Consider the following 24,753-nt stretch of genomic DNA (forward strand, 5'->3'; position numbering starts at 1 on the left):
TGGTTGGTGCCAATTTTTTTTGGGGGGGTGCACAAGAAAACATGACTGTTTATAGAATAGAGATGCATAAGTCCGGTTGAAGGAACCAACACCTGGTGTCTATGATGCCAGCACTAACGTCCATTTTTCAGCCATTTTATTCATCCTTCTATATCGCCACAATGGCCATGTGAGGTCGGTTAGGCTACCCAAGGCAGGAAGTGTGCAAAAACAGTGATACTGTGTTAAGTGAACATGATTAGAGTACTTTCTTTTTGTATTTTATCCTAATGGTGGCGGCAGCTTGTGAAAGGGCATTCTCTGTGGCAGCCCCTAAATTGTGGAACTCCCTTTCCACCTTCATCATGCAGCTTTCAGCAAATGCCGAAGATGCAGGTTTTTTTTTTACCATGGCTTCTGACATTTGATATGTATGTTTTCCAGACCCACCTTCTTTTTGTAAGTTGCTTTAAAAAAACATAAGTTGTTTAAGTTGTTGTAACCTGTCCTGAGAGCTTTGGGTAACATTGTAATGATATCTAATTATTATTATTGTCATCAAGGTTGGGGGGGGGACCTGTTTTCACCTGGCTGCATTGTTAAATGGCATGTGCTGAGGTGTTGTAATTTTGTTGTTGTTGTAAAACTTACGACATTATAAGCATGTTAGTGTTTAGGATACCACATAGCAGTCCCTATTTTTGGGATTGTATCACCTTAATCCAGCCATGCCTACAAAGGACAGGGAATGAAACCCTGGAAAGCTGTTGCCAGTGAGTGTAGAACAATTCAGTATAAGGAAGCTTCCTACAAATACCATCTTATTTATTTATACAGTCAAGTCAGTCAGTCTGCTGTCCTTCATCCGAATATCTCAGGGTGGTTCACAGCATAAAGATACAAGATAAAAACACAAAATACATAATGAAAACAAGAACAAAGCAAACCAGTAACTCCCCCATCCCACAAACACATTTAAAAAAATATAGGATTTTAATCAGCAAAAGGCCTGGTTGAAGAAGAATGTTTATGCCTGGTGCCTAAAGGTGTACAGTTGTACCTCGGGTTAAGAACTTAATTTGTTCTGGAGGTCCATTCTTAACCTGAAACTGTTCTTAACCTGATCTGTTCTTAAGCTGTTCTTAACACTTTAGCTAATGGGGCCTCCCACTGCCACTGCACCGCCACTGCCCAATTTCTGTTCTCATCCTGAAGCAAAGTTCCTAACCCGAGGTACTATTTCTGAGTTAGCGGAGTCTATAACCTGAAGCGTCTGTAACCTGAGGTACCACTGTATAATGATGGAATAAAAAGGCCCATTCTAGTGCTGCCACTCTCCAAACCTCTCATGGAGGAGACACACAAAGAAGGGCCTCAGATGATCATTGCAGGCCGGGTCTGGGTTGGTTCATATGGGGAGAGGTGGTCCTTGAGGTTTTGTGATCATGAACTGATAGAAGGCACACTCATAATAATTATACTACTGTACACAGCTTTTGTAAGGTGTATCTTTCAGACTGTAGGAGAGAGATACAGGTTTGTGGTAGGGGTTGATCCTTTACACCTGGGTCAAAACTCTAGCCTTCAGCCTACACCCATCAAAGCTCTCCAGCCAGCTGAAACACCTCACCATGCAGCACCTCTTTCAGCACTCTTTTTCTATCTCACATGCCCTTTCTCAGTTTTCTCTCCCTGGTCTCTTCACCGTCTATTCCTGCAGCTCCCAGCTCCCTATCACTAAATCCCTTCCCATGTGCCTTTTCATGCTCTGCAACATCCTCCCACCTAATCATCCCAGACAATTAGCCCTGCCATCTTTCCTTTCTGATTCCAGGCCACAACCATGTCATATCCCGGCAGTAAATGCTGGCAATTTGCAGGCTCTGCAAGGCCACTCTGCTCTTCTTCACTTGACACAGTCCTTGACACTTGGGATGCATAGAGGGAAATGAGAGAGGATGATGGAAGAAGCATTTGCCCAGGCCATGCAGAAGCAGCCTTGGTGAATCAGCTCAGTCTTTTTTATTGACTCATATCAGTTTTGAACAAACTATATTTTGAGGGAATTTCACAGGATACTGTAAAATTGGGTGCAGCAATCTCCCACCAAATTTACTTATTTAATAAAGCATATTTATTTTCTGTCTCTCACTGAAGTCCTGATGAATATTTTTCCCCACTGATGACAATGCAGCCTCACCAGGAAGAATTAAAACTGACCCATAGGCAGCTAATCTTACGGTCATGGGTTCAAGTCCCACACTGGGCAAAAGATTCCCGCATTGCAGGGGGGGTTAGACTTGCTGATCCCTGTGGTCCCTTCCTACGCCACAATGCTATGATCTCATGTGTCAAATGGGATCCAATATGATCCAATGAATGTGCTTAGGATAAGGAAGCAGTCGAACAGATGGTACATTCCAGTGCAGGCAAGTTGCTTGACAATCAAGGCTTCTAAAACCAGTGGACTCCAGTGGTCTATTAGAGAAGCTAACAATCTCATCCACAACTAAGAAAGAACTCCAACAGCCGCAATTCTAAACATATGGAAGGCAACAAGATTTGCAAGAACAAGAGGTTCAAGCCCTATCTGTGTGTTTTACTTTGCAGGTACAACATATGCTAGGATTTGTTTCCTTGTTTATTTGAGCAAGTATTTTTACATTGCCCTTCATTAAAAAATCCGAGGGAGGTTTGCAGTACATAACAATAAAATGGCACATTAAAAGCCAACACATATAGTAAAAGCAGTAACAACTACAGAAGACGGACAAATCTCAATAGTACTGGAATCAGTGACCAGCAAAGGTCTGAGTGAACCAGTAGGTTTTCAGAAGCAGGACTGGGACTGGCCCTGGGATAAATAGCAGCCTGGGTGCGGAGTGCCTTCAATGTCCAACCGCCCCCCCCCCACAGCCATGGTCAGCTTTACAAGGCCACCCAGAGGGTTTATGGGGCCCGGTACTGGTGTGATGTTGGGATCCCTGCTGATGCCCACTGCAAGGCCCATGCATGTGTGCATGAATGTGGGAATCTACATACAAGAATTACTGCACGCACAAGCTGCAAATTCTCACCTGCAGATCTTTCTTGCCCTGGGATCAAGCAGAATGACAGATGTGCTTCATTTTTATTTTTTTATTACATGGGATTAAGGGAATAGGGATTAGGTTATACTTCTCCTGCCTGAGTATCTCCTCCAAATTCTAATCTTGTGGCAGAGATTTTTTCTGCTTCCTGGGGCTCAGTCTCACATGTCTTCTGGTTGTGGGCTGCTGTTTGCCTTCTCCACTACTCACTCAGGAAGGAAGGATTATTCCCTTAAGGCCTGGCCTCACAACACTCCTACAACTTTACTGTGGTAACTGCCGCAGGAGATTACTCTCTGGTAGCACCTTGCCTTGAAATATTAAGTGCATTGACTTACCATTGACGGCCAATGTTATGCACAGGACCTGATGCAGGGGCCCCCTAGCTTTCTGCATGCATGGGGCAATTGCCCCATCCTCTGAGCAATCCTGTGGCTTTGTAGTGCTACCAAGTTGTATGGCTTGTGCAGAATTGCAAAATATACCAGTGTAGCAGGCCTCCTTCCTATTTGCTGTTCTGCTTTCAATGCACTCTTGCTCCAGTTCTAGAAGCCAGGGCTGACCCAAGGCATTTTGCCCATGCCCTGATGTCAGTGTCACCCACCCCAGAGATCTAGGTTCTCACCCAGTCCCCTCCCTGCCCCCACACTGCTGCCACCCTGTCAACACAACTGTATCTTCACCTGCGACTGCCCCCATGACACAGCGGCAGTGGTGATGATGCAGTGGATGTCGGGTCAAGGACAATGATGCCTTGTCGGTGCAGGAAGCCCCAGCAGGGCTGGCAGTGATGCAACAGCAGGGGTTGGATTCCCTGCCTGAAATGGCTTCACCTGACCTCATGTATGAGCTGCCCCTGCTAGGATCCCAATGAAGTCTCTGCCATGTGGTATGGTAGCTCTCAAATATTGAATCTCATGGGTTTTTATGGCAACATCCTTCATTTTGTTCAGCAGGCACACAAAGTAGGGGCTGCTATAAGTTTCCTGCCAGCTCTAAACATTCCCTCCTCAGCTACAAGAAGCAGGCCCTCTTTTGGAATAGTATAACAAGCCTTAAAGCAACAATTTATCATATACTACAGCCTCCTATGCTGTACTTTCTTCTTCAGTCTTCTTCCCTTTTTGTTTTTCAACCTTGGACCTTACCATTGCCCCAAAATATAGAACTGTAGCAACCATGTGGCCAAGCCAGCCTTGTTTTACTGTTAATTTTGTTTGTTTTGTAGCCATTCCTATCTTTTGGTAAGCTTCATTTGTTTTAGAGTATCTGTTTTGACATCTGTAAAAATAATGAAGAAAAGCTATAAACAAAAAAGGTATCCAGCTGAACTCTTACAGTTTATGTCTTGATTTTATTGTCACTTATATAGTGCTTATAGCATTTATAGTATTTGAAGTGCTAAGTGCTTGGTAAGCTTGCCTCAAAGTAAAGCTGTGCTCCACGTCTTTTTGCCTAGCACAAATAACATCAAAGTGGAAATTGAAAAAGAAAAACACATTAAAGCTAACTGAAGGAAGATCATTTTTGTAGTCGGTAGCCAAACAACTTTGAGAAAAAGGCCACTTGCATTTTGCCACCCTGGCTCCAAAAGCTCAAAGGAGTTGGCCCCTGCTTTATTTCAGGGGGGAGAAGGTTCCACGAACTAGGTGCCCTAATAGAAAGGGCGTTTCGGGGACCCATTGCTCCTCTCATGAAACACCCACTTAAAACATGAGGCCCATTAAAAGCCTTGAGCAGCATTGAGCTGAACTGAAGCACTTAGCATGAGAGCATAAACATTTCGTTTGTTTGAAAATGCTACAGTCTTCTTGCAGAACTGCCTGCGTAGGATCAGGACATTTCCTTTTATTTCAGTGGAACTTCATTCCAATTCTGGATTAGCAGTCTCTGCTGGATTTGCCTTCTCTGGAGCAACATGCAGGGATCGGGGCCTACTTGATTCTCTCTTCGTTCGAACATGGAAAAAGGAAACACGGGCCAATTCTTTACCCGCTCAGGCCAAGAGCCCTTTCGACAAAAATCAAAAGCTCTAACGAGGAAACACGCAGCTAGTTCTATGCATTATTCCGAAGAGGACCATCTCTTGGTTCCCCCGCCTTCCATATTGGCCGCCCCTGTCTCCCCCTGCAGTTCCTGTGCCCTTTCTGGTTGCCTGCCTCTCTCTCTCTGTCTCGTGAAACTGACTAAGCTTGGCGCTGCCAGGCTTTGCATGTTCGTCAGTTTCACTTGGTGGCCACCAGCACAGGCGGTGCGGCAGGGAAACACAAAGCGGGGAAGGGAGGAGGGGGAGAGCGAGCGAGCGAGAGAGAGAGGCGGGGAGCGAGCGAGCGAGAGGAAACAACAGCCGGGGGGAGGAGGAGGAGGAGGAAGAAGAAGAAGAAGGGGGGGAGGGAGGAAGTAGGAAGGAAGGAAGGAAGGGGGGGTCATCTGGCATCGCTGAGCAAAGGGGAAGGGCTGGCTGCGAGCCGGGAGGTTTATCACCTCGCCCTTGGTTGCGCTGGAGAGGAGGCTGAGAAAAGTTGAGCCTTCCTGCCCGCCCTTCTCCTTCCCCTAAGCCTCGAGACGCGAGCGAAGGCAGCCTCCTCCAGCTAGCCGCATGTCGGCGGCAACTCTCCGCCACGAAACGACTGGCTGATCCCCCCTCTGCTGAGAATAGCGTTTAACCGTTCATGCATCATGTGTGTCAAATAAATGCCTGATTGAGGCCCTCAGCGGAGGAATTAGCCTGCCTTGCGCTGCAAATGCACAAGAGGAAGGAAAGTGCTGAGGCATCCTCGCCTCGCCGTTTAGCCACGTTCACGCCAGGCTTTCTGATTGCTCCGGTGCTGTCGCGGATTTGCTTTTTCTCACTCCCGCAGACGCATTTTTTTCTCCCCCCACCTCCCCCGCAGAGGAGGGTGGGAGAGGAGAGAGAGAGAGAAAGGGAGGGAGGGAGGGAGGCAGCTGGGTCACAGGAGCGTCAAACGAGGCTGAGAGACAAGCTCCGACGGAGCGCTCAGTTTAATTAAACCAAACAGCATTCGCGAACGCTGCTCTCGGAGTCGGAACATTCAGCGCTCAACCAGCCCCCGGGTTTTTGTTTGCTTGTTTTACCTCCTCATCCTAGGTCCCGTTGATCTGAATGAGAGCGGTTTCCGACTGCATCTGTTTCGGGTTTGGATGCAATCCTTGGCCAAATGCCCCTGGCTGGACCCTATAGGTTTCAGACTCATGACGCAGGCAATCCCTCGCGTTTTAGGTTACGTCTGGTTCAGGTCACGGAGAAGTCGCTGGGACGCAAAGCAGCTTTAATTCTGGACAGGGTTGTGGGTCTCTAGCCGATGGGAAGACACCAAGAAAAAGGAAGAAAGAGGTGGACGTGGACACTTCCTTTCCCCATCTCGACCTGAGCTGTTCCCGAGGGGAACCCGAGGACCAGGACTCGCTGGGGCTCCTCTTGGCTTTCTAGGCCACCGCTATCTGATGCAACAGACTTCAGGCCTCCATCTCTGAAGCCCCAATAAAGGTCAAGGAGGGTGGAGCCACTGAGTTGAAAGAGGCGTTTGTGTAGCCCCCAGCCCCAACAACAGGGACACAGGAAACGGTCTTACACCGAGTGAGACCATTGGCCCGCCTAGATTGTGTACACACTGTGTACCTTTACAGTCGAAGCATATCCTTTCTCTCAAATGATTAGGGGCACTGAAGTGTTTTAAAGGTTGCTGGGAATCGTAAAGCTGTACATGGCAGTGCCCAGAATTCATTGAGGAAAAGGATGTATTTGGGGTGTGCTGCAAAGGAAGAGAGTTTACGCATCCTCAGGATTGTCATCCACCCTCATTGACAGAGCCGCCTTGCCGCGCCACACACCCACCCGGATTTCAGGCAGGTGATTGAACCTGAAACCTTTTGCATGCACACGAGATGCTCCACCATTGAATTAGGGGCGGCGCTTCTCCTAACATAATAACAATAGCAGTGATTATGATGATACCAGGTCACAGACCTTTGAGATGCCGAACACTGAAATTAATGCAAGCGGATGGCGCCCAAAGCCAGAGCTCCTCACCTAGCGAGGTAATTAAGCAAGAAACCTTCCGGCAATGACTGCGCTGTTATCCTCTTTCATCTCTTACGCGAACCTACACATTTTGAGTGGGAGTAGTTTATGGCAGCGGGGCATATTTCCAAGCAATGTGCTTAGAATTGGGGTTTGGGGTCTTTATACAGATTGATTCCCCCTACACACCCCTACACACACACACGCTTAGCATCCTTTCCATCATGTCCCTGTCCCCTGTGGTAAAGGGATGGATTTTCATTTTTGCTTCCCTTCCTATAGCGTTTAGTAGGAGTCTGGACTTGGCGAGTCTCTGAATGGATTAACAGGAGACACAAGGAAGCTCAGTCTGGTGCGGACCTCCTTCAGTCACACGTCTTTGCGATTTGATGGACAAGTGAAAGGCTCAGGAGTAGAAGGAAGCGGTGGAAATTGGAAGGAAGCAGAGTTTGGCCAAACATTAGGAGAACCTATCAACCAATGCTTGTCTGTCTGCCTGCCTGCCCCAGGAGGTGGTGGTTTCTCTCCTTTGCTGGAGAGGCTGGAAAGGACAATGCAATCGCAAGATTTCTGTATTGAGCAGTGTGAGTGGAAATGACTGAAGCTCCAAGGTCCCTTAGGGAAGGACTGCAGCTTAGTGGCTGAACATCTGCTTTGCATGCATCTCCAGGCAGAGGAAGAAAAGACTCCTTGTCTGAAACCCTGGAGAGCCACTACAGTCCCGAAATTGACAATACTAAGCTAGATGGACCAATGGTCAGAGCAGGGCAGATTCCTATGAAAGGGCCCTTTCAGAATCTCTCCTCCTCTACTACCTTTGGCACCCAGGGTTTAACTGGCGCTCGGGTTCCTCCGAGCCCTGAGCTTCCTTCCCCATCTTTTCTTTCTTTCAATGCCAGAGTACAGTCAGGGAATTTGAGACGAATTAGATCAGCCCAACAGTGCTCCCAGGTCAGAGCGGTGGCGGTGCTAGGCTCCCACTTCTCTGCTTCAGAGACTTAAGTGCCTTCATGGGCCGAGGCCCTCTCCTCTGTTTTGGTTCGTTACCTATAAGCAGCAGGTGAGCCCCCTCCCTAACGGCTGCTCCGGCTTCGAGGAGCAGCTCCTGGCCAGCGCACCGAAGGCCCTTCCTTCCCTGGGAGAATTTCCAGTGACAAAATTCACCCGGCTGCAAAATACATCTATTTGATTGTACAAGCATTTTAAGAGGAGAGAGAAGAAAATAAGATAGCGCCAAACTATTTCAAAGTGAACTTAGAAGACAAGATGGAGACATGTGGGGTGCGTGTGCTGGACCAGAAAGAGAGAGCCAGGGGAGGAGAGGAGGAGGAGGAGGCAGGAAATTGCTTCGGGCTCCTATTTGTGTGTCAAGTTTCAGTCCTCGCTGACATTTCTGGCTGAACGCCACAGTCCTGCAAATGGAAAATCAGGTGGTGCTGAGGGAGGCAAGGAAGGCGAAGTGGAGCGGGGTGTGCGTCTGTGTGTGTGTGGGGGGGTGTGGGTGGGGGGTGCGCGTTCCGCTGGCAAATGGGGCAGACCACCGCCTCTCCCCTCCCCTCCCGCGCGCGTCCCTCGGGCAGAGCGGCCGTGGCGATCGTCACTGCGCAGCGGAGGGGATGAATCAAGCAGGCATCTGAGCGGAGCGCGGGCACCTTCCGCAATCCATTCAGGCACTGAAGCGCGTGAAAGGCTGCTGATCGCTGCCATTGTTACACGCGGCCGATGTGGGAACCGGAGCCTCAGCTCTGGCAAGAGATAAATAGCCTCTGACAGCGCCTCCTCGCCAGGGGATCGCCTCCAATTGCACGCGGCGGATGCTCCCAGGTCGGTGTTGCTCTCTTTAATGCACTCAGCAGTCGCTCGTTCCCTTGGCCCCGTCCCTCCCCGCTTACATTTCCCTCCCTCCCCACTCCCCTCTCCTCCTCCTCCTCCCGCACCTCCCCCCGCCCTTCAGTGTTTGGAGTCCGGGATCGCCCTGCTGCTGCATTCGCTTCACCACAGCGAGGTTTTCGGAGCCGCCGCGATTGATGTTGGCCACCTCCGCGTTCAAAGCCTTACTAGTCATGGAGCCCCCGAAAACCCCAAACAGCTCAAATCCACAAACCCCAATAAGCCGAAAGCCTACTTATTCCCAGGAAGGCCCCGTCCGCAAATCCGTTCAGCTAATCCATCAGGTTTGGTGTATATATATACCAAACACAAGCCCCTTATAAGTCGACGTCTTTCCTAACAATCCTGAACTGCGACCCCTGAAGCCATTCACTTCACACACCTCATTTCGTCTTAATGGTGCTGTGGATCGGAGCTGTTCATTTCCTCTCTCGGAATCCTTTTCCTGGGTAGCCTCGGGGGAGCGGGGTAAGGAAAGATCCGAACAGCGCAACCCATTGTTTACATGGAAGTAACTCCCATAGAGTTGAATGGGTCTCACTCGCTGGGCGGTGTGCATAGAATTGCAGGCTCCTGGTGCCCGTTAAAAATGACCCTGGCAGGCGAGGGTTATAACGATTAGGAGTGACCGCAGCCCTCCGTTCGCTCCCTGCTGGAATTAGTGCTGTCCGAGATCGCAGATCCCTATGGATTGGCAACGGAAATCGATCGCCTTCCTGACGGTGCGAGGGGAGGGTAAGCAGGGCTTGTAGAAAGGATAAGAGGTTTCCCAGAGGCATCCTGGACACACAAACTTCTTCTATTTTGCCTGAGCTGACATCTCGATCCGCCTCCCAGTTGAGCTGGAGCCCAACAAGTCAGCCCACCTTTACAATGAATGGAAGGGGCCCCCGAGTTTTTAGACTGAGTCCCTTGGAAGGCAGGAAGCGAGCAGAACTCCAGCCCAGCTCCAGGCTGAAATAGCTGGGGCTTCCTTCCAAACAAGCGCGTTCGGGATGACGTGTTGCCTTAAACCTGCTCGCTTGTGGAAAGAGACGAGCCCTCCCATCAGCGTCCTGTCCAGCCATCTTGGCTATATATAGCAGCTTCCTTCCAAAGCCAGGAGACTGAATGCAACTTTATCGGAGTATCGTGCCCGGCCTCACGTGGAGCAATGCTTTGGGAGTGCGCACAGAACACCCACCCACACGCTCCATATTTTGCCTTCCAATGGGTGCAGCCTTGCAGCCTTTCCTGAGACTTGGGCATTGGCCCACACTGATATTCTGCTAAGTAGTTTGGCCCACAGGAAGCAACAGCTCCTTCTGCATGCAGCAGCCCTTGGACCTAAAGTGGCAAAAGACCCGCAGTCTTACTTGCGAGGTAAGCCTCTTTGAACTCTGTAAGCCTTACTCCCAAGTACTGGAATTGCAGTGCGCAATGAAACCGACTTCCCAGGGTGTTTAATGATCGGCCAGGCAGCCCCCTTGAGCCGGAAGTGAAAAGTCCCATTTAAACTGGAGCAAAACCCACTATAGAGGCTCGAACTGGGAGTAAGGCACAGTAGACGCTCTACTCTCTCTCTCTCTCTCTCTCTCTCTCTCTCTCTGTGGGTGGGTGTGCTCATCCATACTGTCTTTTAGCAAGCTTCCGGTATCTCCATTAATTCTCCGTTGTCCATATCATGCTCCCCTCCAGACCACTCCCTCCCCACACTTTCCCCTCCCTCAATCCGGATTTTCTCATACCAAGAATGCTCCGAACAGAAGGCTATGAGAAAATCCGGACTGAGGGACGGGAAAGTGTGGGAAGGCAGGCTGCTGGGGGGGGGGCATGATACGGACTACGGGAAATTAATGGAGCTACAGGGAGCTTGCTATCCACGTTAAAGGGCATTGTGGACGAGCCCTAGGCTTGCATCTGAGTAAACATCCCTAGGGTTAAGGCGGTTGATAGGAAGAGTTCCAAGTAACTCGTCACGTGTCAGCGGCTCTGTAAGCCTAGGAGAAGGACTCGCCTTTAGGGCAAGAACTCCGGCTGAACTCATTTGCGGATGGCACTCCGGCGCCGTCCTGGTCTCGCTTTCTTCCTGGCTGCAGCGCGCTCGCAGGCAGCCGTTTCATGTCTGGCCACAGACGAGTCAAGCGGGAGGCTCCCGGAGAAAATCCTATCCTCAGGCTTTTCCTGTTGAGGGAACTTGGAGGGGCGCAGCAGAGGCGAGTCTTGCAGCGGACCTGAAGCAGAGCGGTGGGAAGAAGGCTCGGAAGAAAACCGGTTCCCCTTCCCAGCCTGTAGTCCCCGACTCCTCGGCAGGGGAGGAGGAGGGAGGAGGGAGGAGGGATGTAATGACAGGCAGGCCGCCAGCCTCTCCTCCCCCTCCTGTGCATAATCAGGCTGCTAAATGTCACCGTCAGGACTGGCGGTGGGTGCTGGGTCTCGTGCTCGAGGGACCGCCGTCTCTGACCTGGTTCCTTTTTATTACCGCCACCCTTTCCAAACAACAACAACAATAATAATCCTCACAAGACACGGTAGTTTCAGAAGAAATTTATTTCAAGAGAACGAAGCCATATCTTAATACAGGGTTACTTCGAAGTACATACAATACGCGAAGCTCCTTGTCCAGAGCATTCGTTAGTTTAGAATTAACCCTGCCTACTCCGCGGTGACCCTCCAGTCGCTGCTACAGCTCCCATCATCTCTGACCTTTGGTTATGCTGGCTACGGCTGGAGCCCAAAAGCAACTGGAGGGTCACCGGTCCACCATCCTTCCTCTTCTTCGGGAATTAAAGGCAGTCTGGAGGACCTCAAGCAGAGAGGGGTCTTTCCACGGCCCGGAACCAGAGTTCCAGTTAAATGGCAATGTCAGGGATCGAACACGCAAAGAACCCGTAAGCCGCCTTGAGTCCCATCCAGGAAAGAAGTGGGGTATCAGCAACAAGTGTTTTACCGCTTATTATGCCGTCTCCCTTTAGGAAGTCTCCCTGGGCGCAATGGGACTTGCTATTCCTGCTAACTAAGCTTGGGAGATCCTAATACAGTATTCAGAAATGAGGGGTCTGGCTGCTCAGCGCTGAGACGAAAACACTCTGCGCTTGCTCAGAAGCATGGTTTCAAATACAGTATCCTAGGGTTGAGTCCTGGCACCGGAAGCACGTTGTGGGACTTTGACCTTGCCAGACCAGGCTCCCTGTGTGGCCCCTGTGCAAGCCCCACCCCCACCCCTCCTTTCCTCAATATGCTTTGTTCTGTGGCGTCAGGGAGCAGGCTGAGCTACCGGTCTTTATTTTTTAAGCAGGCTAGTAAAAATGTTTATCTTGTTTCAATGTGATCCAAGGCTGTCTGGTGGTTTCTTCCACGATTGTTTCCCGTGTAGAGTCAGGGTAAGAGGATTGCCTTCCCGCTCTTGACTGCAACCCAGTCCTACCGGTGTCTTGTGTCTCCCGGTCTTTGGGGGTGTGTGTGTGTGTGGCTGCGGGGAGAGCTTGGCCCAGGAATGGGCGAGCTGCCCTTGGAAAGGAGACGGAGACTCGCAGCCAGAAAGAAAAAGGGAAGGGAAGGGAGAGCGCCCGCGCCTTGCTTGTTCCCAGTGAGTCATCTTTTGCAGCGGAGCCGCGTTTGCAGGTGCAGCCAAGCTGGGCGCTACCTGCTCAGAGGAGGCAGGAGGCTTTGGCGGGGTGCGGGGAAGCTGTCTCCAGCCAGACCTCCAGCTTCTTCCGCTTGCCGCGGAGGGTTTTTTTTAGGCCAAGTCCCCACCTCCCACCCCTGAACTCGAGAAAGCGGTTTTTGGCAAGGCGTCATCCTCGACACTACGTGCTTCGGGCGCTCTGCGCCCCAGAGAATCCAGGCAGCGTTTTGCCAAGCGCTGCTTTCCAGGCGCGGCTGCTGCGCTTTTAGGGGGATCTGTTCCCCCACCCCCAACTTCCCTTCACTGGTGTGTCTCAGCCTCGTCTCGTAAACTGCTAATGATTTATTACCTAGGCTAAGTGCTTAATTTGTGAATATGAAACAGATTAAAAGGAGATCGGCATATTTTAGCAGGCAGACCACGGCAAGGCCAGCAGCTGTTTCGAATTTGGAGGTATTTCCAGCCTCCTGGAGAACGCGAGCCAACCCCCAGCAGGAAGGGGGCGGCGGCTGTCGCTCCTTCCTGGGATAGGAAAGGCCACCTTCGCCTCCCCCCACTTGGCTGGCTCCATCAGGGCATCCCTAAGTTCCCTAAGCACACACAGAGTTCCTTCTGTTGATTTCTGTAGGGCTGACGACCCCATCTCATCATGTGTGCTTACTTGGAAATAAGTCTACCGGAATTCATTGGATATATTCTACCAAAGGATAGCTGCTTACCCCTTCAGTTGATGTGTCACGGGCTCCCCGCCGCCCACAACAGGCCTATTTTAAGCAGGTTTGTTCCTGCTTCTGTTTTATAGGTTTAACTGAGAGTTACTTTCAGGTAAGCATATACCTAGAACTGCAGCGTAATGGAGTTTTTTAGGTCCAATGTCAATATCATGGCAAATTCTGAATAAGAGTCACCTACAGATCCTACTAGCCGTCGAATGATTCAAGATTGGTGAGAGTGTTTTCTGTCCATTCATGCTTCTACGCGAGGAATTATAACCCCAGATTAGAATCGTGAGCAGAAATGTGGTTAACCCGGATTAGTCAATAACCAGTACAAGGTGGTTCCATCTTTGGGGTTTGGCTCCTGGTTTTGATAACAAGAAGCAGGTGTAACAGAGTTGGAAGTCAATGAATGAGGCTTCCTTGACACTTGATGATCCGGGTTTGTTCCAGGGAGGTAAAGAGAACAATTTCAAATGGAAAGTCAAACCCACCATTAGAGAAGTTTCAATAAGCTGTTAGAAGAAGCTGGCGGCGCAAAAAAACTAGCTGACACCTAAACAGTTAATAAAAGCAGGGTTACCCGCCGCCGCCCCCACCTCCCCCTTCCAGGATTAACTCCAAATCAAGCCAGTGCAACCGCGGGCTGGTGGTCCCAGCAAAAGGCACGTGATGCTAAGAGCAACGTAAACATCCAGTGGAGAACAAAGACGAATCATTACAGTCACTTCTGCCGGCAAAACTTAAGCAGCGAGAGAGGAGGAAAGTTCTTGCCAAAAATAGCCAGGAGATAATCAAAATAAATACCTTTGATGTAGCCGTGCTCCGGCTGGCCGCCACTTTGTGCGGAGTTCCCTGCCGCTCCCTCCCCAAACAAGGAGCCCGCACAATTAAGCGCCTTCCTTTGAAAGGAGGCCGGGCGGAGAGGAGAGCTCGGCTTTTGTCGCTTCCAGGCGGCGTCGCACATCAAAGGGGTGGCGGCTCGGTCCTTGAAGGTTCCTCCGGCTGCGCAGACTTAGTGGAGCAGAGCCAGCGTGCGAACTGCCTCTCCCGCCCCGCTTGGATACTTTTGTTAAGGGGCAATCTCGACCACATGGAAGCCTCTGGGAATCGGGGGCTGGGAAAGGAGGGAGGGAGAGGCAGGCAGAGAAAATTAAACGGTATAGGGCTAGGAAAGCATGTCAATATAGGCCTCAGAGATGGAGTATGGGCTGTGGGCGAAAGGGCCGTCTTCGGTCTTCAGCGCTTTTGGTTGTCCTACGCTATGCAAGCTGGTTTCGGAGGGGGCCACGGAACTCAGAGGCACTTCCGAGTCATCACGTTGTGACAAGGACCAGTAGCCGGGCTAGCAAAGACTAGCAGCGAGTCCGGTTTCACTTGGCTTCAGGCATTGCCTTACAAGTTTTAAGGACTTCGCAGCAAGCTGTGGCTTCGATCCACAAAGAGCGTGCTAAAACCTAAAGCCAGTCAATATGTTTAGGACTGCCGCCTTCTCTTATCGGAGAACGGAACTGAGGTAAGCAGGGTTTGCCAAACAGAAGTCCAGGACTACGACTCTTAAGACCACCGTTCTTCGTAAATACGACCTACTGAAACGAGTTAGCTTCCTTGTAAGAATGGCTGGGATCCTGCTTTCAGGACCCTTTGCGGCAGAGGCGGGGAACCTGTGGGTCTCCATTGCTAAACTACAACTCCTATCAGCCCCAACAAGCATGTCCAGTGGCCAAAGAGGATGGGAGTTGTACTCCAACAGCAGCTGGAGGGCCAAAGGTTTCCCACCATTGCTCCACAGAAGCAAACGATGCAAAGGTGGCCCAACATCTCGTTGTTTAAAGCGAGCCCTCGGGAGCTAGTTTGCGAGCAGAGCGCGCGGTTGATGGGCTCCTTGACGTCTTGTCCAAGGAAACGGGGGGAGGATTCTGCCCGCAGTCTGTAATCTGGGTTGTTGTTATCTGGGTGATGAGGATGACAGCCATTTGTTTGCCTCCCTCCTTTTTGCGTTGGAGAACGAGAGCAGGATTCCGCCCGGAGCCTGAATAACCTTCAGGAATTCCTCTTGGCCCGCTTCCAAGCGACGCCTCGCACTCACCTCCCTCCCGGAGCCCATCCCATCTTGATAAGGGCGTTCGTCGTCTCCCTCTCTTTTCCCTTCAGAATCTGAAGGTGAAAGCTCATGGAAAGAGGAAGAAAGCGCAGCTCGGGCTAATTATATATCGCTTGCAAAAGTGGCTTCCCTTGGCTGCCTCGCGCGTTTGGCTGCCATAGCCAGCGAGCCCGGCCGCTCCTGCCCCTCCCGCCTTCGTCGCCACCGAAAGGCAGCTCGCTGTCCTGTATTTCAAATGACTATGCTCAGGGGGACGGGCGAATAAACGCGCAGAGAACACAGACATAACACCAGGCTTTCCTCTCGCTTATACAAGCATAGGATCGACCTACACCTACAACCTCTAAATGCCCTAGGACGTGCTTCTCTCAGTAAACGTGCTTAGGATCGGATCACACAAACCTGGACTGAGGCGTGTTGACTCGGAAGTAAGCGCACGACCCACTAATTTCTATCACTTTTATAGTAACAGTGCTTGGCATTGACTTCTAGAGTGTTCAGAGAGCTTCCTATGCAACCATAGAACCCAACTCTTAGGGACCGATGTAAAATATTTGAGCCCCTCTCCAAGTTGATGGGCATTGCCATTCAAATGGTGTGCGTGCGCGGTGTCTTGTGATGTGGGGCGGGCATTGCCTCCTCCCCCTAATGTTTTATTCAAGTTGACACCCCTGGATGCAGACTTATGCGGTCGGTCGGTATTCTGAACCTCCCGGCCGCCGGCCTAGTAGACAGTGGGCTTGATGCTAAAAGATGGTGGGCTTAGTAGCCAAGGCGACACTTGAACCCGGGACTCCTCGGTCGGTGCGCTGCCCTCTCAGCCTCTCCATTGCACTAGCGCTTGTTTTCCTTGGCCGTAGGGGTCAAGCAGCTTTCCGGCCCGATCCCACGGTGCTCATTGTACTTCCTCCTAGGGAGGCTCAGGCCTCAGCAGCCTTGGCTGAAAATGGAAGCAGCGAAGGCTCCGGACTTGGATCGGATTTCACAGCGGGAGAAGGCGCCGGGCGGGGCGTGAGTGCAGCTTTCGCGCATTTTCCAGCCCAAGTGCCGGCGGGGATCATTATCTGCGAATGGACAAGCGCTGCCTGCCTCCTGGCGCCCTATCAGTCAGCCCCGCGTGCTGCGCGAGAGAGAGAGCTGAGGGCTGTTGCCTGCCGGCGCGAGACCTTAGGGGAAAAGAGCAGAGACAGCTCGGCTGGCTGTGCACGAGGCGAGGGCGGCGGGTGGGAAGGGGCGAGATGGGTGGGGAGAACCCTTGCGTTGTATGGAGCAAGAGGGGATGTATGGAGGTGTACTGCGGAAGAGGCAGCTGCCGCCGCCGCCGCCGCCTTTCCATACTCCTTTCTGCGCAAAGGGAGAGCGGGTCTCTTACAGCCGCCGCGTTTCTTTGGGCATTGCTTACGAGCGCCGAGAAAGAGCCCTGTGTCATCCTCAGCAGAGCAGAACAGACAGTGCTGGCTAAGAGAAAAATGACTCGCGGTGCCCTTGTTGCGCCCAAAGTTATTGCTCTTGTGAGCCACGGACGCGTCTGGTGCCGGAGCGGTATAAATAGCTGGAGTGGGAGAGGGAGAGGATGCGAAGACCAGGTGTGCAATGTCACTGAACAGATTGCAAGCAACGGTTGATCCCTTGTCAGATGTTGCTGCCAATTACCAGGAGAGAGATGACAGAGAGCCGAGCAGCCTTTGGATAAAGGAGCGAAAGGAAAGGAGGAGAAGGAGAAGGAGAAGGGCGGGAGGGGGACACCCACCAACTTTGGGGTGGGGAGGCTTAAGTCGAAGACTAGATCATCACGGATGACGATGCGTTTGTGAGCAAAGATATCGGAAGGCAAGACTTGCGGGGATGGCTGGTGTTAACACCAAGGCCAAGCAGGCGCAGATGGAAATAAGATTCAATTTAAAATCAATGGGGCTTATTTCCATATATGCTACTTTAGTGCCTGCCTCCTGCGAGATGGAAAAAAGTGGCTTCTTGGCTTCAGTGGGGCTTCACTGGGGGATATTCCGGTCCCATCCAAGTTCAAACACTAAGCCCAGGTTTTCAGCTAGACTTTATCTTTTATCCCAACTTACTTCCCAAGGCTGTTATGAGGCTAAAGTGCTGCTCAGAATTTCCTGGAGGAAGAGCCAGAAGCCTGAGGATGCAGTTGCCAGTATGCTCAGTGGGTTTTTACTTCTGAGTAAGCATGCATAAGATAAGATGGGACCAGAATATCTTATTTGGAATTTTGGGGGAGTACGCCTCATTAAACTAGGTGGGATTTTCTTCTTAGTAAATATACATAGGACCTGGCTATAAATTGAAGTTTAGCTAGTTTAAATGCTGCATACTGCTGCAAAAAGCAGTGATTTTAAAGCACAGTGCAGGAACACTGTTCCAACATGGCAGTAACATTTTGGCAATACAGTACAAACCAGGTTGTTTAGGAAAATGACTAGGGTCTCTTCCTTTGGAATTTTTCATGGCCTCCTAACGAAGAGGAGGGGAGTCCACTTAATCTTTCTGTTGGTAGTAGAAAGATAAATCATCCAGTAGCACCTTACAGATGAGCTGGTTTATCTGGAGGCCTGATTTTGTTAGGCTCAATTCTATCTCTTCAGGCGGCTGGTGGTAAACTGAGAAAAGAGTGTGTTCGTTACATACATAGACTGAAAAATTAAGGTGTGCATGTGTGCTGCTGCTGCTATACCTTTGATTATTCTGGCAAGATGCTGAAACTTTCCACAATACTGAAAAGGAGTTACAATTGCAGATTCTGATGTGTTAAAATGCATACCCAGTAGTAGCCTGTCTCAAGGCTGAATTGCAGATGTATGAATGTAGGTCATATGACACCATATTGTTCAATAAGAATGAACTGTCTCATTGCAATTATTTGGTTTTAAATTCTGTTACGAGTAGTATGAAACCCCTTTCTTGTAGATGTTTGATAATTTGTGCCTATTTCAAATATACAAATTATCACCTGATGTTTTCAGCCATCAAAAGTGATGACCATGTATCTGTGAATTTCCTTTTTCTTGAGGAGGTGAGAAATCCAAGACAACTCATTGATTAGACAATTGCCAAATCTCTCATGCACACAAGACAAGATACTTTTTGAAGTGAGAGAACCACCTGTAATGTTTATTCAGTGCCTAAATAATTTAAGCAAAGTCATACAATTAACTCCAATCTTGAAGTTTCCCATTCTCTTTGTCCTTCAGAATCCTTTGGTTTAATAGGAGAACTCAAAGATTTATTGACCATCCACAGCAGGCTCTGGTATTTTTAACTGAGCAGAGAGGGGCTGGGAAAGCCTTTGTTTGGTATTCAGCAAAAATGCACTCCACAAGGCCTAAGCACATTGTGCTTATCCTAAGCTCACAGGGATGGACCAGAAAGCCTTGATTGTTCAGGCTGAAGTGAAAGCATTCCTGCTTAGGACCCGTCTCCTTTCTCTAATATGGAATCAGAGTAAAACATATAGGAAAAGTAATATCATTCTCATGCCATGTAAGGTTGAAGTATTGCATTGTAATATGTAGTGTGAAAGAGCATACAAAAGGACATACATTTTAACTACATCCATTTCTAGTGATGGCTTTTGAGGTCTTCAGGGCTCTTTGTCTGGTTTATTTGGGGATGAGAGGAGATTCTCAGTTGTATCCAGATTAAGGATGCTTACTAATAAACATACCGTGTTTTTCGCTCTATAACACGCACCCGACCATAACATGCACATAGTTTTTAGAGGAGGAAAACAAGAAAAAAAATATTCTAAACGAAACAGTGGATGTATGATTTTTGTGGTTCATGCTGTGGCCACAGACATGTGATCTGACGGTGAGTTTGGGGTAGCCCAATGCAAAAATCCTGAGGATCCATGTGGATCCATGCTTTGTAACTACGTTTTTGCACCACTGCGGCCCCAGGCAACAGTGGGTGTGTGATTTTTTTGGTGCAAGCTGTAGCCATGGACATGCTATGTGGTCTGATGGTGAATTTGGGGTGACCCAGTGCAAAAATCCTGAGGATCCATGTGGATCCGTGCTTTGTAACCACATTTTAAGTGGGAAGGGAAGGAAAAGCACTCAAGGGACAAGGAGCACATGTGGGGTGTGTGGAGAAGGATGCTGCTAATAATGCAGAAGAGGGGTTTAAGGGGAGAAGGAACACGCGTGGGGTGGGTGGAGAAGGATGCTGCTAATAATGCAGGTGAGGGGTATAAGAGGAGAAGGCTCCTCTCCTCTCCCACTTTGCTCCTTTAAAGCAAGCAGGCTCTCTGTCCCTCTCTCCTCCCCAGTCAGCGGCTCTTCTCCCGCTTCGCTGTTTCAAAGCGAGCAAAGCGAGCCACGGAGGAGGGAAGGAAGGGGAACCATGGATCCTCTGCTCACGACTGCAGCAGATCCCCCCGCCATCCGTAGGCATTCGTTCCATAACACGCGCAGACATTTCCCCTTACTTTCTAGGAGGAAAAAAGAGAGTGTTATGGAGCAAAAAATACAGTATTTAGTATACGATCCTAATTTATATGCCGATTTGGCAGAAAGTGAGCCTTATTTTCAAGGACACTTGCTTTGCATTCACAAAACATTCTCCATATGAAATACAATGTAATAGATTAGCAGAAGGTTAAAAACTATGGCAACAATTTGGGAAATCAAATTTTACTTGAGAGTACTTTTCCGCCAGTAGAAAGTAAACCACCTTGCATGATTCCCTGACCAGGGCAACTGCCTGTATTTACCAGCAATACAGCTACTAATAATATTTACATAAGAAAATGTGACATTTGTAACTATTGTTCTGCATTACTACACTGTTCACCACACAAAGAAAACTCCTTGGTTTCCTGAGCTGTAGCACAGTTGTGGCACACCCTCCATCGCAAAGTACTAGAAAACCAAAGTTGCAGTTCACACGCTCCCTAACCCATGATCCTGTAGTATTGCTGACCATATTAAATCCTCAGTGACCAATGAAACAAATAAACCATACATAAGAGATATACAAGTGGATCATTCACAACTGCAGGAGCTTTCTGCAGATAACTGGGAAATCAACCATGAAGTCATCCTCAAACACCAGCCCCCACCCTGGCGTGTCTCTTTTGAAAATGACTGACTTTTCAAATGCAATCACTAACACAGAATGGGTGGGTCTGGCATTAGGAGTGGTGGTGGTGGTGGGAGTCTTAAATCCTATTGCGTATGTACAAGCCCTTGGGCATACCTAAAGTAGCACTTTGGATCCCAGCCAGAGTGAAAGCATCAAACTCTCTCTAAATACAAAGATGAATATTACATGGTTAGAATCAGAGGAAGAGTTTTCAGGTTTCAAGGGTACAAGGGCTACTTGTTTTGGACCATGTTAGTGGGGAAATCGACAGGCATCTTGTGCAGTGCCAAGGCCCGTCCCTTCAACCATAGCTATATGATCAGTATAATGACATTTGAACTTGTATCCAGTATGCTGAGATGTTTTGCTAGATATGGGGACATTTTTTATAGATGTGAAAAGGAATGAGGGGAGGCCTGATCCTCAGAGAGAGAAATAAATAGCAGATCTGGCATCATGTTGAAGTGTTTTTTATCTCTGAAATATAAATGAGCCATATGTGAATTTGGGTGACCTTACACCAAATGCAAACATTCCAGAGGGTGGTGAGAATATCACCATTATTTTCTACTGGTAAAATGTAAGGCAGGGCAACAGGGATGTGGTCCTCACAGATGCTATAGCCTCTCAGATGCTACAGTCCAGCAGATTACCGTAAATACAACTGCTGGAGCCTTCCCACCAACTCTACATTGTTCCTTCCTTGCCCCTCACCTGCTGAATCAGAGTTGGGGGGCAAATGCTTTCTCTTGTAGCCAACCAGCCAGTTCTTCATATGTAAAACAGACAGTTCACCACATGCTTATCTGCAAACCGTGCTATGTTCCCACCTATACAGTGGTACCTCGGGTTAAGAACTTAATTCATTCTGGAGGTCCATTCTTAACCTGAAACTGTTCTTAACCTGAAGCACCACTTTAGCTAATGGGGCCTCCTGCTGCTGCCACGCCACCAGAGCACAATTTCTGTTCTCATCCTGAAGCAAAGTTCTTAACCCAAGGTATTATTTCTGGGTTAGCAGAGTCTGTAACCTGAAGCGTCTGTAACCTGAAGCGTATGTAACCCGAGGTACCACTGTACTCATTCAGTGGGTGTAAAAAATTGCAATGCCATCATGAAGTCATGGCTTCTGAATATGATGAAAAGAGTGATACATAAACCCCATTCATGCATTACATGGATGTAGGGTGTGAATCTACTGGAGAAGCAGTAGGGCTCTGCTTCTGGCCCCACCCACATGTCACATTCCTGGGCTAGCCCTGGCTTCAATGTCCACATACTGTGTGGAGATGCATGTTGAACACATGAGCACGGCTAGGTCAGGCCCTCAACAGGTTTTGAATATGCACAAATAATAAGCGGGTAGCAACAATCAGAAAATGGCATTGGCCAAATTAAGTTATTTGAAATGAAAAAAACATATTAACGCTACAGTTATGCAAGCCGCTGTCTCTGTACTGTTTGACAGACCTGCTTTCAGCTGTTATGGTCCCATGCATGGAAGACTAGCCCTTCATTTAATGTTTAAAGCAGGACTGCCATGTCCTGTATACTATTTGTACATGGTGTCAACCCAGTACTCAATTTACTGAGGGCAGGGATGATGCCCACCAGAGTTTCTGCCCCCTTTATCTTTTATGATGGCCACTTTAACTACTGTTTTTGGAAGGCTTTGGGGACATTTTTTTTTTTTTTTGCTAAAACTCAGTGGAACCAGGAAGTGGACCTTATTTGTTTCATTAAGGTCTCCTATGTTTCCCCCTGTAATTCAAGCTCCAGGTCCGCCTGCTTATTAGACAGCACTGCACTGGCACTTCTGTTCCGGAGTAAATAATCACCATGAAAAAGGGTCAGAGGCTGATAAATAACACAGAGACATATAATTATTGGGGACAGAAGTTAACCCTTATCTGTTTATGGGTCTGGGAAGTATATCAGTGGGAAGGGTGTTAGTTTTCAGAATACAATACAGTATTGAAATATTTTCTAGCCACCATGAGTGGTGGAAACACTTGCACTCTTTGGGCCACATTGCTCAGAATGCTTCACTTGGATAAAGAACCCCTTTCTCCAGAGCAAGAATGGGGTTTGTGAGAACAAATGGCACTTCTTCTCCTAGGATGCAAAATAGTGTTAATTCTTGGAGCCCCAGTTCCTTCCTCTGTTCTCTTGGGATTGGTGTTCAGATTATTTAGTTTGTCAGGTATGTGTACAAAGTTGCAGAATCCCCAGCCCAGTTTCACTCCTTCTTCCGAGATGAAGGATAAAGATGGCATCCCTCCCAATCCACATGCAGAAGTCAACTAGATTGGCTGTTGAATATTACTACAATGCTGGCAGTGTTGCACCTTACATAGCAGGGTGGCCAGAACAGGCTATTTAACATACACAGCTCTGACCTCCAATAGACTGAACTGCCCAGAGGGCTCTTATGAACAGACAGGGGGCTGCCACTGCTGCCCCAACATCTGCCACCTAAAGCAGTTGCCTCATTTTGGTAGGGCTGCCCCTGCTTACACACCCAATGTTGCCTATCCTCCTGAAAATTACAGTGCACAACATAAAGTATTATTTATCACTTTTTTGTTTTCTAAAAATTATTAAAGCGATAGCTCGGGAATAGTATAGTAGATGGTCACAACCCTGAGTGTTGTTCATGCATGCTGCTGGAACAGGAGTGAAATTTAAGTGAATTGTTGTTGTTTTCTCTCAGCTGAAGAATTACCAGTGTGTCATGCTGCAGGATTTCACTGCTACTGGCACCAATCTCCTGCATTTAAATGTCATGGCTGCTGGATAAATGCTGTGTTTGCCTTTTGTGAACTGTGAATTTCTTTTTAAACATGCCTGAATTTATTTGGCACTTAGTCTGTATTCTAAAGAGGCAATTTGCTTGACTTCAGAAGTCATATATTGGCCTTCATTGCTTATTTCGGGGGTAAGCAAATTAAGGCCTGGTGGCCGGATCCGGCCCAATCGCCTTCTAAATCTGGCCAGCAGATGGTCCGGGAATCAGCGTTTTTTTACATGAGTAGAATGTGTCCTTTTATTTAAAATGCATCTCTGGGTTATTTGTGGGGCATAGGAATTCGTTCACCCCCCCAAAAAAAATATAGTCTGGCCCACCACATGGTCTGAGGGATGGTGGACCAGCCCACGGCTGAAGAAGGTTGCTGACCCTTGGCTTATTTCATTGGATGTTACAGAATTTATCATATTAATGTTCCTAAAATTGGCTGCTTTTCAACTTTTAATTTTAAGGAACACAAGGACTGGTCCTTGCGCCTTAAATTCCCTATGTCCCCCCACTCTGGGCTGAAGTGCAAAACGAATCTCTTTTCCTTCCATAGTGCACTGCAACAAGGAAAATGCCTTGTGCAAAATCCATTCTTCACAACAGCAGGGTCCACCACATGTCATGAGAAATCCTGCGGAGCTTGATAAACCAGCTTTGCAGCAACTAGTGATGAAGGTTTCAGCCCTACCAAACCACGTAACCCAGGCAGTGTCTTGTTTGTTCCATGATCTCATTATGCATACATTTATGATTCATCTGGTTTGAATGTGTACATTAGTGGCCTATAATAATAGATGAGCCATAAAAAAGCAGTATTGAATTGATAACACACCTGCATTTCTAGAATGAATCTTTTTCTAAAGAAGTATCATAGGATGAAAACTGTGAAGTCAAACTATTGATATGACAGAGTCTGGGAATTCTGACAATATAAATGTCAAAAATGTTGAGAAAATAGTTTTCTGTAGATTTAGAAAACCAACAGGTTATTTTGCTGTTAATTCGCTACTGTTCCTGAGCATATGCATCAGATGTTGGCTAAAACCTACTATACTGCTAGAGAAGCTCTATGATCTTGATTACAGGATTTGACCTGGACTTGGGAGAGCCAGGCTCAAACCCTTGCTCAACCATGGATGACATTGGGAGCCAGCTACTATCTCGCTTCCTAACCTAATTTACAGGATAAAATGGGACTTGGAAGACTATGTACGCAGATGAAAACATAATAATAAGTACAGTGGTACCTTGGGTTACATACGCTTCAGGTTACACACTCTGCTAACCCAGAAATAGTGCTTCAGGTTAAGAACTTTGCTTCAGGATGAGAACAGAAATCGTGCTCCGGCGGCGCGGCAGCAGCGGAAGGCCCCATTAGCTAAAGTGGTGCTTCAGGTTAAGAACAGTTTCAGGTTAAGAACGGACC

General features: G+C 48.5%; 3 long non-coding RNA genes across 6 annotated transcripts in view; 2 read left to right on the forward strand and 1 right to left on the reverse strand.

The window, feature by feature from the left end:
- Nucleotides 1–24,753, forward strand: part of LOC309530831 — a 73,445-nt gene that overhangs the window by 14,113 nt on the left and 34,579 nt on the right. Inside the window, exon 1 of one of the 2 annotated variants that reach the window (XR_014218924.1) lies at nucleotides 8,644–8,934. The exons of the other annotated variant lie outside the window; for it this stretch is intronic. This is a non-coding gene — a long non-coding RNA (uncharacterized lncRNA). Of the gene's footprint in view, nucleotides 1–8,643; nucleotides 8,935–24,753 lie in introns of those variants that run through there. 2 annotated transcript variants of the gene reach the window in all.
- Nucleotides 1–24,753, reverse strand: part of LOC309530833 — a 57,470-nt gene that overhangs the window by 10,709 nt on the left and 22,008 nt on the right. For all 3 annotated transcript variants that reach the window (XR_014218927.1, XR_014218928.1, XR_014218929.1), the window contains exon 2: nucleotides 14,131–14,440. This is a non-coding gene — a long non-coding RNA (uncharacterized lncRNA). The remainder of the gene's footprint in view (nucleotides 1–14,130; nucleotides 14,441–24,753) is intronic.
- On the forward strand, nucleotides 16,693–20,984 carry LOC309530846. Its single transcript, XR_014218945.1, has 2 exons — nucleotides 16,693–19,259; nucleotides 19,352–20,984. It is a non-coding gene; the product is annotated as an uncharacterized lncRNA (long non-coding RNA).

Source organism: Podarcis vaucheri (assembly GCF_965113315.1).
Source record: "Podarcis vaucheri genome assembly, chromosome: 4".
Classification (NCBI taxonomy): domain Eukaryota; kingdom Metazoa; phylum Chordata; class Lepidosauria; order Squamata; family Lacertidae; genus Podarcis; species Podarcis vaucheri.